The sequence below is a fragment of the Dendrobates tinctorius genome, unplaced genomic scaffold (genome assembly GCF_039654945.1).
Source record: "Dendrobates tinctorius isolate UK_male_01 unplaced genomic scaffold, ASM3965494v1 ptg000050l, whole genome shotgun sequence".
NCBI classification, from domain to species: Eukaryota; Metazoa; Chordata; class Amphibia; order Anura; family Dendrobatidae; genus Dendrobates; species Dendrobates tinctorius.
Window position 1 is genome coordinate 3,496,520 of NW_027361718.1, and position 5,981 is coordinate 3,502,500.

The 5,981-nt window shown below is 48.3% G+C and overlaps 1 pseudogene; it reads left to right on the plus strand.

Moving 5' to 3' along the window:
- Window positions 1-4,927: 4,927 nt before the first annotated feature.
- LOC141091228 (uncharacterized) overlaps window positions 4,928-5,981 on the plus strand; it is a 3,533-nt pseudogene continuing 2,479 nt past the window's right edge.

The following is a 5,981-nucleotide window of genomic DNA, read 5'->3' on the forward strand; positions in this document are numbered from 1 at the left end:
GCACTCAGCTGAATGGTACAGCTCCGAATTCCGTCGATGGTCCACTGAGGTGTCCTGGGACGACTCTGCACTGAGATGTCTGTTCAGGAAGGGACTGTCGGATTGCTTGAAGGACGCTCTGGCTCTCCATCCACCTCCCAGTTCATTGGAGGAGGCTATGAGTCAGGCTATCCGTATGGACCGGAGACTGCGGGAGAGAGGTGTTACTCAGCGAGGGGTTCCGTTTTTCCCTGCTAACCCTGATGTTTTGCTTCCATCTGAACCTGTGGAGGTGGGATCCACCATCCCCCAGGAGAAAGAGAGGAGACGGCGACGTGATGGAAAATTGTGTTTTTACTGCTGAGATCACGGACATTGGAAAAAAGACTGCCCCTCCTGTCCTCTGACTAACAAGCGGCTGAGTCTGGATGATAATCGTGGAGGTCACCAAGACTCTCAGGTACCTTTTTCTTCCTTTTCAAGAGTACTGTTAAAGGTGGAACTTGGTGTTGAGAACGGCTTTTTCCATACTTCGGCTTTTGTAGACTGTGGGTCATCCCTGAACCTGATTGACTCTAAGCTGGTGGCTCGCTGTAGATTAGGGACAGTTAGGTTGGGGACTCCCTTAAAAATTGTGGCTATTGATTCTACACCACTCACTAAGGATGGTCTCCATTTCAGTTCTAAAGAATTTACCCTCAGGGTGGGGGCCCTACACCAGGAGCGCATGTCATGCTTTGTTTTGGATAACCTCCCTGCTGGCCTGGTGTTAGGGTTTCCCTGGTTGCAACGGCATAACCCAGTTATTGACTGGGGGTCCCGGGATATTGTTAAATGGGGACCTGGGTGTTCTGAAAATTGTCTTGCTACTGTGTCTATGTCATCCGTCAACCTGGAGGGTATTCCGGAGTACCTAAAGGGTTTTAAGGATGTGTTCTCCGAAAAGGAGGCTGAGGTTCTACCACCACACCGCCCATTCGATTGTGCCGTGGATCTTGTTCCTGGTGCCAAATTGCCCAAAGCCCGGCTGTACAATCTCTCCGGCCCTGAGCGGGCTGCTATGAAGGAGTATATCTCTGATAGCCTCCGTAAAGGGCATATACGGCCATCTGTCTCTCCCGTGGCAGCGGGGTTCTTTTTTGTAAAAAAGAAGGATGGTGGTTTACGCCCATGCCTCGATTTTCGAGAACTGAATAAAATAACCATAAGAAACACCAACCCTCTCCCACTGATACCTGATTTGTACAATCAATTGTCGGGGGCCAGGTGGTTCTCTAAGTTGGAACTCAGGGGAGCATACAATCTCATCCGTATGCGGGAGGGGGATGAATGGAAAACTGCGTTTCTCACCTCACCTGAGGGTCTGTTTGAAAATTTGGTTATGCCCTTCGGTTTGACTACCGCACCAGCAGTATTCCAGAATTTCATTAACCATGTTTTTTCTGATTTTATTGGACGTTTTGTAGTTGTTTATCTTGACGATATACTTATATATTCTTCTGATAGACAAAGTCATATGGGTCATCTTCATGCGGTTCTCCAGAGGCTCAGGGAGAACTCACTCTTTGCCAAATTGGAGAAGTGTTCATTTTTTACTCAAGAAGTGTCCTTTCTAGGGGTCATCCTGTCCGCTGAGGGGTTTCGTATGGACCCTAGGAAGGTACAGGCCATTGTGGATTGGGTGCAACCCAGAGATCTCAAGGGTCTTCAGCGATTTCTGGGTTTCGCCAATTATTATAGAAAATTCATCAAGGGGTTCTCTCAAGTGGTCAAACCCCTCACTGATCTCACCCAAAAGGGAGCGGATCTTAAAAACTGGTCAGCTCCAGCTGTGGCGGCGTTTTCTTTATTAAAGAACGTTTCATGACTGCTCCGGTACTGGTGCAACCTGACTTGTCTAAACCATTCATCGTAGAAGTGGATGCCTCTGAGGTGGGAGTGGGGGCTGTGTTGTCCCAGGGGCCCACCACATTAACTAACTTAAGACCCTGTGCCTTCTTTTCTAAAAAAATTTTCCTCTGCTGAAAGGAATTATGATGTGGGTAACTGAGAGTTGTTGGCCATTAAATTGGCTTTTGAAGAATGGAGGCATTTTTTTGGAGGGGGCTGTCCATCATATCACTGTCATTACAGATCACATGAACCTGCCTTACATCGAGTCCGCCAAACGTCTGACTCCGAGACAAGCAAGGTGGTCACTTTTTTTTTTCCGGATTTCAGTTTTCCATCACTTTCAGACCAGGTTCCAAGAATGTGAAGGCGGATGCCTTGTCTCGCAGCCTAGATCCGGTATCGCCTCCGGAGCCTCCTTCCTCCATTCTTCAGCGCGGGGTGGTGGTGGCTTTGGTGTCCCAGAGATTGGAGCAGGAGATTCATGAGGCCCAATCTCTTGCTCCCCCGTCCATACCTGAAAATAAGCTCTTTGTGCCTGTCCAGTATCGGTTAAGAGTGCTTCGGGAGTTCCACGACTCAGCTCTGAGTGGGCATCCAGGAATCTCGGTCACTCGTAAAGCCATCACTAGGCTGTTCTGGTGGCCCTCGTTGACTTCTGATGTCACTGGTTTTGTGTCCTCCTGTGAAACTTGTGCCCGCGCTAAAGCCTCCCACAACCGGCCGGGGAATTGGTGCCACTGCCAATTCCGGATAGACTGTGGACTCACCTGTCCATGGATTTTATCACCGATCTCCCACCCTCTAATGGCAAAACCGTGATCTGGGTAGTTGTGGATAGGTTCAGCAAACAAGCACATTTTGTACCCTTAACGGGCCTTCCTAATGCTGAGACTCAATCTGGGCTGTTCATTGAGCATGTGATTCGGTTGCATGGTGTGCCTGTCAGTGTGGTGTCTGATAGAGGGGTGCAATTCGTGTCAAAATTCTGGAGAGCTTTTTGTAAAAGGCTGGGCATCAGTCTGACCTTTTCATCGGCCTACCATCTCGAGACCAATGGTCAGACTGAAAGGACCAATCAGTCTTTAGAGCAGATTCTGCAGTGTCTTGTCACATCCAGACAGGATGATTGATGCTCTATGATACCTATGGCGGAATTCGCCTTCAATAATCGTGTCAATCAGTCTACTGGTACTTCTCCTTTCTTCTGCAACTATGGGTTTCACCCTCATTTTGGTGAATTCTCCAGACTAGATTCGGAGTGTCCAGGGGCTGATTCAGCCTTTTTGCGGTTGGAGGAGGTTTGGAGGGAAGTTCAGAGAAACATTGGGGAGGCTCAGGGCAAATATAAGTTTTTTGCAGATAAATGACGCTCGGTGGGGCCGGCTTATCAGGTGGGGGATAAGGTATGGTTATCCACCAAAAACATAAGGCTGAGAATTCCCTCTGCTAAGTTGGGTCCCAAGTTTATTGGTCCGTATGAGATTTTAGAGGTGATTAATCCTGTGGTCTTTCGCTTGCGGTTGCCTCCGTCATTACGGATTCCTAATGTGTTCCACAAAGCGCTTCTGAAGCCCTCGGTGCCTTCCTCTGACGAGTCTCCCTCGCACCCGCCACCTGTTATGGTAGATGGGCAGACCGAGTACGAGGTGGAACAGGTGGTGGATTCTCGTATGCTCCGTCGTTCACTTCAGTACTTGGTCCATTGGAAAGGATACGGTCCTGAGGATCGGTCATGGGTGCCGGCGCGTTTGGTCCATGCGGATCGGTTGGTCCGGGCCTTTCACGCTCGTCATCCAGGGAAGCCTAGGGGTCCAGTGGCCCCCCATTGAGAGGGGGGTACTGTCATGGTCCAGTCCGGAGTTTATCTTCTGCTGTCTTCACTCCGGACTGGTCATGTGGGGGTTAATCTCCTCAGCCTCGTTCTGGAGCTAGCTGGGCTATTTAAATCCCTCACAGCCTGCTGACCAGTGTTAGTGATAGCTCAAGCTTGCAGTTTAGAGCCGCTGACCCTTGTACCCTGGTGATCCTCCTGCCTTTGACTGATATTTATGTGTATGACCCGGACTGATTTCTGACCCCGTCTCTTGGTATTCGTCTCTGCTGTTACGTTCCCTCTCTGGCATCTGACTCCCTGACTTGTACCCCGACCACGTATTTCGTCTCACGTTTTGGACCCCGTGCTCATGTTCTGGCTTTCTGACTCTCGGCTTTGGTATTTTGACTACGTGTATTGCTGCTCCTTCTGGTACGTCTGCTCCTGTTAGTTTTTGACTCGGTTCGTCTGACTATTCTCTCGTTACCTGTGGCACCTGTGCTATTGCTCAGGGTTGCTGCTCTTAGTGTATAACCTCTCTTCCCTCACCAGCTCCCCCTGGTGGAGGTTTCACTACAGTATATTCATCCCCCCCTCAGGGAGCAGGATACCAGACTGCAAGGTTTAGATATTTATGTAAGTTTCTCCATTTTGTTTTTATAACTGTTTTGCATATTTGTATGACACTTTTTATTTTCATATTTTGATATCCTTTTATTGTAAGCACTGCACCTTTTCTATTAAAGTTTAAAAGTTTAATAAATTTGAACCTTGTAAGCGCTACAGTAAAGAATCCATAGTTTTAGAGGGTATGATCCTGGTGATTGGCATATAGTAGTCGTGTTTCTGGGACTCTTTGCCCATGTGTTCGGTGAGTGGTGGCAGCATGTATAAGCGGGGGTGCGTGGTCTGTGTCGAGGTGTGATTTATGTTCCCATTGCAGCATAGGACAGAGGTTGATTGCTGGACTGGGTGAGAGGAGATAGATAACATGGCAGGCGCAACCCCAAGTCACATGCTGGGTTTCAAATTGGTGACAGCAGTGGGATATAATTAATTTATGTTAGGGCATTAGTGTATGGTTTAAGCAATTATTCCATGTACTAAAGAACTGGTATCCTTGCGAGGAGTGCACCAGTTCTACAAGGTTCAACTCAGTGCTTACTTAGACATACTTGCAAACAGTTTCCCTTCCCCATTTTTCTCTTCTATGTTTTGTTTGGCAAAAGGCTGTTCATTGATATGGCAGCCTTGTACAAGAAGCAGAGCAAAGAGGCTCTGATCGACCTCTGTGAGCAGAGAGGAATAGAGACAGCCGACAAAGATAAGGAACTGCTGATACGCGCCTAGGTCGAGCAGGACATAAAGCAAAATACTGAAGCACCTGGCCAAGGAGAGAGTCCACTTTGGAGAGACCCAGCAATGCCAGCTCTTGCACCGGACATATCTTCTGGAGGGGCTAGTAATGCCAGTGCTGAGAAGCCTATGAACTTTTCTTTACAAATGACCTTACAACAGCTGGGAACAAGTGATCCCAATCTGCACCTGCCGCTTATTCTACAGTACAGAGAGGCCGCAGTACGCCGGAACTGGGATGAGCGAGAAGCTGCTGCTGCAGAACACCGGTACCGGGCCGAGAGGGAAGCTGCAGAATGCTGGGAGGAAAGAGCTTTCAAGCTTCAGATGGCTCAAATTGAAAGGGGTGACAGTCCTCAGCTAACCCCCTCCCAGGAAATAAATCCAAGAAGACCACGTTTGGAAAACTTCCCTGTGATGGATAAGGATAGGGACTTAGATATTTTTCTTTGGGGGTTTGAAAAAACCTGCAGGCAATGCCATCTACCCCATGAGCAGTGGGCACAGTATCTACCTCCAGGGTTGAGAGGCAAAGCCCTGGAAGTTTTTGCTGGCCTCCCACCAGAGCTAGATGGGAACTATGAGGCAATAAAAGAGGCCCTGATAAGGAAATACAACCTAACCCCAGAAGTGTATCGGAGAAAGTTTCAGAACCTACAACGTGGATCAACTGACAGCTATACGGATCTCATGAACACTTTGAGGACCACGTTCCACCAACGGATCAGGGGACTTTCTGTTAATAGTTTTGAGGACTTAACAAATCTTAGGGCCAAGGATTAATTTCTTCATATGTGCCACACGGATGTACGACAATTTGTGTGTGATCGAGAGCCACAAACTGCGAATCAGGCTGCAAAGATTGCTGACTGTTATGTGGCTAAGGCTGGTTTCACATTTGCGTTTTTTAGCGCTGGAAAAAAACGCATATGTGCGCATG